This window comes from Ambystoma mexicanum, chromosome 4p (genome assembly GCF_040938575.1).
Source record: "Ambystoma mexicanum isolate Mex_15411 chromosome 4p, UKY_AmexF1_1, whole genome shotgun sequence".
NCBI classification, from domain to species: Eukaryota; Metazoa; Chordata; class Amphibia; order Caudata; family Ambystomatidae; genus Ambystoma; species Ambystoma mexicanum.
Window position 1 is genome coordinate 305,632,892 of NC_090927.1, and position 12,369 is coordinate 305,645,260.

The 12,369-nt window shown below is 46.4% G+C and overlaps 1 long non-coding RNA gene across 1 annotated transcript in view; it reads right to left on the reverse strand.

Moving 5' to 3' along the window:
• LOC138453222 (uncharacterized) overlaps positions 1 to 11,016 on the reverse strand; it is a 55,611-nt gene extending 44,595 nt beyond the window's left edge. Inside the window, exon 1 of the long non-coding RNA XR_011260376.1 lies at positions 10,934 to 11,016. This is a non-coding gene — a long non-coding RNA (uncharacterized lncRNA). The remainder of the gene's footprint in view (positions 1 to 10,933) is intronic.
• Positions 11,017 to 12,369: the final 1,353 nt, after the last annotated feature.

The window sequence follows — 12,369 nt, forward strand, 5'->3', positions numbered from 1 at the left end:
CTTTAAAAACACAATCCATTGCCATACTCCCCAACCACCAGTCCATTTGTGTTGTGCTGTGGCAGAAAATAACCAGGATGTCCAAGGCAACCAGGAAGATGACCCCCAGGAAGCGCAAACAGCATTTTTCAGACGGTGAGCTTAGTATGCTCGCTGACACCCTGGCCCAGCATGCGGACACCATCAGGAGTACCGACATGAAATATGCGGCCCAGACCAAAAAGAAGGAAGTCTGGCAGGAGGTCGCACAGAGGGTGTCGGCAGTGGGAACCACCCCAAGGAGTGTGCGTGACTCTCGCAAGCGGTGGGATGACCGCCGCCTCAGGGTGAGGAAGATCCTGGCAGACAACAGGAGGGCCGCCATGGCGACAGGCCACACTCACCAGTGAAGTTGACTCCATGGGAGGAGACCGCCAGTACCTTTATAGACCCAGAGTCCATAGAGGGAATGGGAGAGCAGGAGGTGGGCACTGCATCATACCAAGAAGAAGGTGAGCGACCCATCACATCCCTGTAGGGTAAACCATGATGTGGCACAAGTGACGTGGAAGTGAGACTAGGCAAGGTAATGCATGTCCCAGGCCCACATCAACATATCCAGTCAAGAATGTGTGCCACACCCTGCCACACACAAATGCATGTGGAGTGCCAATCCCAATCCCAACACATGTGCAACATGGCTTAACCGTGCCCATGTAACTCACCACACAGACACCATGCCAATGCCATGCCACCAGCCATGCATTGATTGCCCACATGCCCCCTCAGAACACCAAATGCCACACCCCTGTAAGAATTGGATGCATGAATGTATGAACATATCACAGCGCAATAGATTATCGCTGCCATGTGACACCATCACTGATGACCTGCATCTCTTCTATCCCCCAGGCACCAATGTGGAAGATGGCAGGCAGGACAGGGGTGCAAGTGCATCTACTTCACGGCAAGGGACCACGGCCACCGCCACCGCCACCCCTCAGCCCCACAAACTGCCCCGACCAACAGGCAGTGTGCCACACCGGGCAGAAAACCAGCAGGAAACACCTGCAGCCAGAGTCCAGCAGCAGCCACCCACAACAGTGGGAGGCGTTTCCATTCCCGCTCCGCCAACCACCGCAGACGTTGTGGATGCTGATGTGGAGAACGAGGGTGACACAGTCATGTCCACCACACCCACCCCAAGCCCCATTACCAGCCCCCCCCCTACAAAGGCTGAGAGCAGCGATGATCCATGCCTCCACGACTCAGACCTTGGAGAGTCTGACATATGCCTCTTTGAGGAGGACAGTGCCCTGGGCGTGGGCCCCACTCAAGTGCCATCCACCACCCTGCCTACCACCACCCTGCTTCCACCACCCTGCCTACCACCACCCCGGCCACCAGCAGTCCTGCTGCCAACGACTCCTTCGAGGCTCGCCTGTCAAGGGTTGAGGCACGACAGGAGTCGATGCTTGAACTAATGCGGCAACAAATTGCCGATGGTAATGACTCCATGAGGGCCATTGCTACAGCGATCGCTGCTAACACTGCTGCTGTTGAGGCATCCACAACTGCCATGAGGGAGTGTCTGGGGGCACGTACGCAAGCCCTGATGTCAAACCTGCCTCAAATGCAGCGCCCACACCTTGGGGCAGGCATGGGACCTGCCACTGACACCTCCACTGCCACAACCCTTTCGACCTCAGCCCAATCAAGCCCCGTGCGGATGACGCGGAGGAGTGCACGGCAGACAATGCCATTGGACAAATGGACGTTGGTCAAGGGAACAGTGTTTGGTGTACATTTGGGGACATTTGGGGTTTGTAGGGTGGGTGAGGGAGTTCACTGGGGTATTTTTGGGGTTTATAGGGTGGGTGAGGGAGTTAACTGAGGTATTTTTGGGGTTTGTAGGGTGGGTGAGGGAGGTCACTGGGGGTTGTGTGGGGAATATGTTTACATTATCACGTGTCTGAAAAATACACCCGTTGTTTGCAAGAAAATCAATGGCTGGACATACTTCATTTTGTGCATGTACATTTAATGTGTGATGGTGTAAAGTGGCGAACTTCTAACAAAACAAGTGTGCATGTCCACATGCAGCCAGTGTGTCACGGCACATTACTTTCATGGTCCCTGCGTTTCAAAAGTATTTTTCGATTAGTGCTTGGCATACAGCATGGCCATCCCGAGCATCACGTACTGGCAGGGGGGCTCCTTCGCCTCCATCTCCATCCCCTTCATCCTCACCCAGCCCATGCATGTCAATGTCAGGTGGCAGTAGTACATTCCTCCGGACGCACATGTTGTGCAGCATGACACAGGCCATGGTGATCTTTGCCACCTTCTCAGGCCTATAAAGGAGTGCCCCACCAGACCTGCTTAGGCAGCGGAACTGCGCCTTCAACAGGCCAAAGGTCTGCTCAATCACAACACGGGTACAAGTGTGCACACGATTGTACTCCTCTTCATGGCTGTTCTGCGGGTTCCGCACAGGGGTAAGTAGCCACGGCCTCAAGGGATGTCCTCCATCACCTGCAAGCAGATAGGTGTGTGTCACTCTGAACTGCCACCTTCAGGGAGCACAGTCATGGCAGCAGCTATTTGGTGTGGGCATGCACATGTCCCTGTACGTATACAAAATAGTCACCTAGATGCAATGTATACTGTAATGAGGTGTGGTACACTGGATGGGGTTAAATAGATGCTGCAGGGTGTAATCATGCTTGCTGAGGCAGATGTGCTGTGGTAGTGCGACAATGTTTAGCCTCCAATTCATGCTGTATATTCTTCACTATGCATGGTCACACTAGCCACATTGCCACAGTTGCCATCCTGTTCAGTCATGCATTGCTTGCCATCACCATGGTGGCCTGGTTGTGCCTCTTACTTGTTGTCATCCATATGCATTATTTGTGATATGTGGCCCAGTGATGTGTCATGTTCTGTTTGGCTGGTTCAGGTGAGGAGTGTTTAGCTCTGCATGCATTCTCCACTCACTGGCTATTGCCACCCAGGTGCACTATTCCCCCCCTTTCCCACCCTGGTGAACTATTCCCCCCCTTTCCCACCCTGGTGAACTATTCCCCCCCCTTTCCCTCCCTGGTGAACTATTCCCCCCCTTTCCCATCCTGGTGCACTATTTCCCTCCCTTTCCCACCCTGGTGAACTATTCCCCCCCTTTCCCATCCTGGTGCAGTAGCCCCCCCCTTCTGTGTCCGCACACATCAGTACCCCACAGCACAGCCATGGGACAGTTGTGCAACTCACCAAGTAACCAGGCACGTGTTCCAGCATGTCGCTCCATGTGACGGGGTAGCGTGGAGTTGCGCAAGTACCATGGCATCATGTGTGGATCCCGGAAATCGGGCGCAGCAATGGGTGATGATCTTGCAGGTTAAATGGGCTGGGTCTGGTGCGAGGGATTGGTGGCTGCCTACGAGGCACTGGTGGCTGCGCTGGTGGTAATTGCTGGGCCTGTCTCACCCTCCTTCTCCTCCCGCGTCTCCTCTGTGCTGCCTGCTGTTGCTGCTGTAGTTGTTGTTGTTGCTGTTGTTGCTGTAGTTGTAGCAGTATAGGCATGTCCTCCAGCGCCATGATTGCAACAGCTAGTGCTAGCATTTTGGTGTAGGAAGGGGTGTGGTGTGTAGGTGTGCTCCTTTTGTACTGGGCCAGCCTACATTGCCTCCACCTGTGGGGGGGTGTGGTGTGTGGGTGTGCTCAGTTTATACTGGCCCAGCCTCCATTGACTCCACCTGTGGGAATTGTATGCACCTGTGGCAGCTGCCTTGTATCCTGATTGCTGTTTGCGGGTGGTCCGCGATGCCTGTATGGCCGGCATCGTGCAGCCCGTGATTACCGGCTTTGCGATGCCGGTATTTGCATGTCTGCGTAGGTTGGGATTTCCCCCTATTGCCGGCATGCCAGTATTTGCTCCCTGAAGGGGCGCGTGTACGCGCCTACGCCGTTATTAGCGGCACCGGTATTTAGAGTGCCGCTAATACCGGGTTTGCGGGTCGGAATGCAACGGGACGGTAAACGATGCTGGTAATACCATACCGGCATCGTTTTTGTCTTACCGGGCAACCTCGTAATGAGGCCCAATGAGTTGCCAACTATAGGCTTGCAGACTGAGGAAGGGGACATTATCATGGGATACCTGTTACCAAGTTATGGCCCAAGCGATCATGACCCCTTCCAAGGTCTATACGGCTACAAGCATATGGAGGTAGCAGCAATACATTTTTGGGAGTTTTGGTGATGAAGTCAAAAATGGTGCTTTAAGAGTGTATAAAGTAAATAGAGAAATTGAGTTAGTACAATATATGTGGTTTTATTTTGTAGTATGTAAATAACATGGTTGCCTCCATATGTTACATATTTGTTTTGCAACTTGGTTGAACTGGAACAAGTTTAACATGAGCATGCATTAGGTGGCACATAATAGTTCCTCTATAAGAACGTGAAGGGCCTCCTAGAGAGGAATTGTCTTCTTGAAACAAAATCGTGCCTGGAAATTGCCTGGTTGTTTCCCTGTCTGCTTTTGAAGACAGACGGGTCAGAATACAGTCAATACCAGTAGCTATTGGCTGCACTCTTTTTATTTATTGTTTGCTTGTTAGGTGCTTATACAGCAAGTACAATACTGTTTCAAAGCACCCACAGGGCGAGGGGAGGGAACAAGGGAGTGAAATGCATTACGAAACACAATAATTGATAAGAGCTGTGGAGGGAAAACGAGGAAGGGCGAACCTACTATGCCTTGTGAATATTCAGAACGTGCAAGTGCAGCAAGAAAAAACATTCTGATTGGCTGAGAGGAGATCAATAATGATTTCCATGTGCTGACAGACGTGTATGACCTGATTTAGTCTACTTCTTATGATAAATCTGATTTACATAGGTTTGTGTTGAAACATGTTGTCTAGGAATAAGATATGTGCATTACTTTACTTATGCGAGTTCCTCTTTTCAGTTACTACACACATCTAATGCCTTCCACCCTCCCCACCCCCTTTTCCCAATAACTGCTCCCTCCTAAACCTGGGCCTGGATTGTTGCTTTCAATTATCTTTTTCGTTTCACTTTTTGCAACTGCTTGATTACAAGTTGTTTAAAATAGAATATATTATATGTATGCACCTTAACTGTTGCTCAAAACTCTTTTACTAGAAGATTATTTGGAGCATGGGCAATGTTCGTTTTTATGTTCATTGTAAAACTCCAATGAGTGCTATTGAAAGAAAACAAGAATTCCCATATGATCTGACACCAATGTAGGCCTGCTTTTGCCTGGAGTTATAACTTGGGGCAGCCAATTATCTCAGCACAAATACTGTCACTGCCATTAATAAGTCAACATGTTGAGCTGCCATTTGGCCACATGCTATGAGGGTCACCTTCTTCTGGGCTTTAGAAAGGGACCTGTAACTCGCCTTTTCCCATTAATAGCATCCCAGCATGCAGCGTGACGAGACTAGTCTGGAGCTGATGGTGGTGACACTTGTGACAATTGTCTGCCTTGGTTATTCCAACCACACTGCCATGAACTGATACGGGCTGCCCTTTTTTAAGCTTGCAAGTAGCAATTCTGAACGTTACACAGAGCTGAATAGCCGATTGTTTCACTTTTCAATCTGCCACCATGACAATTGGGATTCAGTTGCATTTTACAAACCCAGTTTAATGGGTTATATACGAATTGTTCGAATGACAATTGGCCGAATGACAATTGACATTCTGCACAATTGACCGAATTTAAATGGTCAATTAGGATATATATGCGGGGGGGGGGGCCCTGAAACCCTCCACCCATTCCAACCCCCTTAACCGCCCACCCAATCCCCTTATATTATTATTACCCCAACCCAACCCATTATATATAGAAAAATAACCATACAGTCAATAATGCAGAAGGTCAATTAGGACCACTGTAATACGATCAATTGTGGAATTCGGTCAATTGTACTCAAACAATTCGGGAAATGCCGTTTAATGTTGGTGATAAGTGTGATCTTGGCTAAGAAATGCTTGCGAAGGTTTCAGCGTATGAAAATACTGCGTTTTGTAGCTTGACATCCTGTAACATGTGAATACCTTGTTTGAAGATTTGCAACAACCAGGTCCTATTGTAATTGATCACTGTTCCTATTTAATAATGACTATCAGAGAGAGAAATATTCTACACTGCACTGCACACCAGATCACCGCTATCATGGGGTGTCTTCCATTTATGTAACAGTACAGTTTTCCACAATATGTCCTCGTAATTTATTTAACAAAACAAATAATATGACAAAGAGCTAGAAGCAAAAATGAAATCGGGAACAGAAAGACTACGTAAAAAGTTAGGCAGCGCTCCAGATATATTGCACTGCGATTCCCATGATTCCTCATCATTGACTATGCCGGCACTGACTCATTGGACTTGTAGTTCAAAACATCTAGCGAGTCAAAGGTTTAATGGGGGCAAAATATGAGGTTTATTAATGTACAGTTTAAATGGTGGACATGCCTGAAGGTGCATAGCTGCCAGGTGGCTCCAGCAATAAGTGACACCTCCACTGTCATGATGCATATAGTTACATGGCATGACCGTGCCACACGCCATGCAACACAGGGGATAGACCGGGAGTGGGGAGAGCAACAGTTGGGGAAAATGGATTAGGACGTTGGTGGTCTCCATTCTGTATAGGCGTGGGCCAAAATAAAGGAGTTGGTTCACTTACTTTGAGTCAGTCACTTCGTGAACCACTACATTGTGGTGACGAGGATGGGATCTTACAAGCACACAGACCTGTTTTGGAAGACAAACTCTGAAGCCTAAAGGGTTTTGTGCATCGTATTAAATTAAAGCAAGGTGCAGTGTCAATGAAAAATGGAGATCGTGAAGTGACATTTAGCGTGCAAAAAGAACTAGTGGCTTATTTGGACCCTAATCGTGGAAGAGATAATTGAACCAATTGCGTCGCCAATGTGGTTATCACTAAGAGTGGTGGCAAGGATGAAAGGTTGAGACATTTGGTTGTGTGTGGACGTAAGAGGACTGAATGCAGTAATCTGGGTGGACTATCACCCTTTGCCAAAGATTGAAGATTTGTTGACTAAGGTGGTGAATACAAAGTATTTTTCAGCACTTGACTTGAGAGCAACATACCATCAGGTTTTATTAAATCCTGACTCTAGGCCGTTTAATAAAATCAGTGTAATACAAAACGTTTTTAAATTATTAAATAATGTATTGAACAAGCTCCAGGACTGAAGTTATTCCAAAAGGGCATACCATGCTCTTGACTTTCTTTAATATTTTGAAAACTGTTCTCCCTCACCTCATTCCATTCATACTTTACTCCCTTGTGCAACAACTTTCTTAACGGCTCTACTGTTGGCATGCACAGGTGAGCAGAGCCCTTGCATCATGACTGGTAAGGTCACTCCAATGTTATCCAGATTAGCATCAAAACATCATGAATATGTGTATCAAATGGAGTATGTGCCTGTAACCAGAAATGTCAGAGCTGATTTTTTGTGTCAATTGCCATTACCAAATGATGGATGAAAGGGGAGGAGGATAAGGAGATGGTAGCATTTCTAGGTGATGGGTGGTGTGCAATTGCTAGTGAGGAGTGGAAGCGGACGACACAGCAATATAGAGTGCTGGGGGAGGTGATCCAAAATGTGAAGAATAGTTGGCCCAAGCAACACAATCTTGAGTGTGAGTTGCAGGTTTTTGCCAAAATTCAAGAGGAGCTGCCTGTGGAAGATGGTGTACTTATTCAGGATCACATGGTCCTACCACCTTTGAGTGTCAGAGCAAGGTTGTTGAGAATTGCACATGAAGGGCGTGGTGCATCTACACAACAAAGGGATGTGCACGTAAAATGTACTGTGGCCATAGATGGACAAGGAAAAGGGTACTGCATTTACCAATGTCAACATCCATGCCAATCTTGCATTTTGATTTGGGGTTGATTCCATTGTCGATATGTGTGTTGTGGAAGAAATGTGTTTTTTTTCGAAAATGTTTATTGGGAATGCATTTGAACAATATTTTAGGTGTAGTGGCTCATTACATGGTCAGTCATCTCATCCATTTCCTTCGAATTGGAGACGGGAAGTTCTAAATGCCTTGTCCGATGCAAGAGTTACTCTACAGGTTTTATTAGAGAATCCAACACAAGCTAAATTGAAGCTATATCAATATAGCTGGATTATGAATAGGGAGAAATGCTTATTATATAAGGATTTTTCGTCAGCTCTGTTTGGTTTTAAGAGATTTCGCTATATGTCAGACTATTTGGCAAAATGTCCTTCAGCATATATAAGAGGGAAATATTTGAGATTCAGACTAAATTTGTGGCCTACAAATGACATCATGGCGAGGAGGTGTAAGATATCTATAGAACTAAACTATTGTCGGTTTAGTAAAAAAGTGGCACAAAGAGAGACCCTAGAAAACATCATAGTTTCTTGTCCTAAATTAGCTGTCCAAAGGAACATTTTATTTGCTAAACAGCTTTGCATATTTAAACCATCTGGTCTGGATGAAATTTGGCAGCTAATTTTTTCTAGCACAAAATTTGTCGTGAGAAAATGGTTGAGATTTTTGAAATATTTGTGCTAGAAACTTTGAATGAAATATGATTATATGTATGTGTAAAGATTTTTAATGTTTTAACGTATGTGAATATTTTATGTGAAGTTTATTTGTTTTTAAGCAATTTTGTAAAATCAAATTTGAAAGGTTGATGCAATTAACCAAACAAATAAAACATTTTTTTTAAAAAAAAAGACAAGGAAGTGCATTAGTTATCGGACAGATGTGGTGTGTGCCAAGCAGCTGACATAGATATGCAATGCAGAAAGTAGCATTATTAATTGTTGATTGGCCTAAAACACCATTGACTAAATTTGCAGTGGAGTTTATAGGTCCCAGGCATTGATTGAGCCCAGATGAGCAATATACGCAAATAGATACAGACAATGTGGCTTGAGGTATAATTTATGGCAGTTCCTACCACTGCTAGTGTGATTGAATTTGTATGTGATTCGTTTGGGAGAGAGAATACTGCAGAAATGTTTATAACAGATAATGGCGTGTGGTTTACATCAAGGAAGGTGTAATGGTTTATGAATGAGTTAGGCATCAAAACTTGGACAGCAGCCCTACATCATCCTCTGGCTAATGGTCTGGTAGAGAGAGCCAATGGGGCTATCAAGGGATGCATTCAATGGGCTATGATGAATTATGTACCCATACAGAGAGCTATAAGTGATATGCTGTGGGAATTACGTACCAAGCCCCACTTGGTAACACGAATTTCACCATTTGAATTACTGGGGAGAAGGAAAGCGGTTTTGAAATTGGTGCCTGCATGGATAAGCCATTTAGCAGGAGTACACCAAAGATGTGGGGGAAATTCATGAAAGAGTGTTGGAGTTGCAGTGGAAGAACAATATGCACTTTGAGAGCCCCAAGTGCGTGAGAGAATGTAACATTGAGGTAGGGGATATGGTGCATGTGAAAAAAACATTCAAGGGAGCCAAAGGAGAGACACAGTATTTTGACTCGGATGTGGTCACTGACACTAGTTGCAGTGCTGCAAAGCTTGGAAAGAGTGGATGGTGGAATAAGGAGCGAAAAGTCAAGGCGGGTAGAAAGATGGAAGCATTGGATGGCAGTGGTGGTAGTATGGATTTTGTGAACAAGAGCAATTGGTCAACATCATGGGCAGAACCCAGTAGTGAAAACATCAGGGGAAGTGAGTGTGTTGAATGGCACTGGGGACGAAGACAATGTTGAGGTGAATGACTGACAGCTCGATGAAGTTGTGGGAGAGGACGAAAGAGGAAGTAGGTAAGATATGAGAGATCAACTCAGATGCAAGGTAGTTTGGCCTAGTAGGTACAAAGACTGTCACACCCCTGGAGTGTCTCGCAACTCCTTCCTGACCACAGAAACCAAATGCAGTTGACCTCTCGCACCTTGGTGGACACTGGCTCCTGATTCTAGTATACACAGGAAACCTTGAGGTAGCCAATGGGGCGGGGGTTAGGGAGAAGTTGTGGATAGGTAGCGGGTGTTTAGGGTAACCGGAAAGAGGTTTAGGATTCTTTAATTGGATAGGTTTGGGGGATAACAGGAAAAATCATGCACATTATGGAACACAGTCATGTCACATGAAATACCTACTGCACCTACACCTTGCAGCACTACAACACCCTTCTTAATTAGGATATTGCCCCTAAAACCTGCATCACACACCTTTCATTCCTAATCCAGCGACTAACATATGTTATCAGAATAACCTCCAGACAACAGTTATAGCACACAGTATGAAAAGGAACATACAGAAGAAAAACACTATATACATTTACATATATCAAAATAGCAGCCCAAGTGGTTCTCAGGACACCTCTTGTCTTGCCACCTGGCAGAGGTGATTTCCATAGGATGCACTTATGAATTGTAATGTGACTTGAACATACTTTCCCCCTTAGGAGTTGACAAGAGCAAGCAGCCACGAACAATACATTGCATCCCCTCAAACTTCAGTTAGCATACAAAGAACGTTCAGGACCTAAATCTCTGCTTTCCACGGCTTCCACAAATTAGAGTTCCTGTGATAGTGCTACTCCGTAGCGCACGTGGAAGCAAACAAACACCCAGTGCCTCCGCACTCCGCAGAGTGCACTAATTAGCGTTCTTGAAAGAAATAGCATGGAGACGCTCGTAACATAGGATTGAGTCACAATGTTCACTGTTCCCAGATCACCCGCGTGCACTTAACTGAGGCCTGGGGGGGGGGACAATGGCACCTCCCCAGGCAATCCATCTCCCGCATTCAGAAGCCACACCGCCATCACCATCAGGCTGTCTTGAGCCTCCGGGAGGGACAGGGGGGAAGCCGAGGCTCCACCAACTCCATCAACCGTGTCCTGCACCTTCACTCACCACCGGCGACCCGGGTTCATCAGCTCCGCAACCTGCTCTCCTCTGGCCCCTGCCTGCAACACCAACAATCACCAACAAGCAGCACGGGCCGGGGAGGGGTTTAAAAAGCATACAAGGGCATGCGCATGCGCGCATCCTCCAAAACCCCATGTCCTCAAGCGAAATGTAGTCTTCTGGCTTTCACAGCACGCAGACAGGCCTGCCGCGCCCCAAAACAGCCCCTTTTCCTCCCAAAGACTATTTGTATTATGATTAATACTGTTTGGCATTTGGTTTTGATATTAAGGTTAATTCATTCAGTGTTGAGTAGTTGAAAGGGAGATGTGTCATGATGTTTAGTTCCATGGCGTAAGTCACGTGACCATGGGACGCACTATGGAATACAGGGGATTTAACGTTGGGAGAGGTAAAAGTGACAGTTGGGGGAAGGCAGATGGTGCCTGGTTGCCATTATGTATACGCATGGGCCCAAATAAAGTCGTTTGCTCACTTGCTTTAAGTCTGTCACTTTGTGAAATGCAACATTCACCCAGTTCTGACCTTGTTCATTGCATGCTGGGAGTTACCGTCATGCAATGGGTCTATTTGGCAGCAATACACATGTACTTTGGGTGTTTTATTCATACGTATTGATGTACTTATTTATAAAGCACAACTAAATCACTTATAGGTCTCGTAGTTTAGAAACACCAACCCACACAGAATCAACTTGCTATATTTAAAAACGATGGCAAAACTCCAATACAAAATGAAACGATGCATGGGTTCATGGACATCTCCCATATTCTATTTGTTATTTTCTGAAAATGGCCGCACGGCTATGCCACTTTTCCATGTGGTTCAGTAAACATAATTGTTTTGAAGCCGGTAGTTATTGTCGCTTTGAAGTGCGTTTCCCGCCTGAATGCGCCGGCGACTGGCGAAAGAGACTTTGCATGCTGCAATGGTTTAATCAATGTACGCAGCACAGCTGCAGAACAGGCGACAAGTGGCAGTTGAGAGGCAAATGGACTGAAATTGAATGACATGTCCTGGCCTGGAAAGGATGGGTCTGAAGGACTAGGAGCCCAAGGAAGAGCCAGCGTTGGGGCGGTGTTCCCACTCCACCTCTGATAGTCACGCCCAATCCTAACTCTCCTCAAAGACCGAGCCAATGATGTGGGACAGGCCGGCGCTCTGCGCTATTGATCTTTTCATGGAAAATTATACTCACGTTCAGTCTTCTGATATGGGGCAGACCTGGCTCACACTAAGGTGGAGAGCTTGGAGTGCTTCTTCAGCAGGGGTGGGTGTGGCTGAGATCGGCCTATAGAAACCAGGGAAACCTGTAGTTTGCAGAGCACTATTTAGCATGTTTACAGATGTCCTTTTTCATAATTCCATTAAACAGATTTCCATTTGAGTCACGTGGATTTGCCCAGAGTCGTGGATTTGTT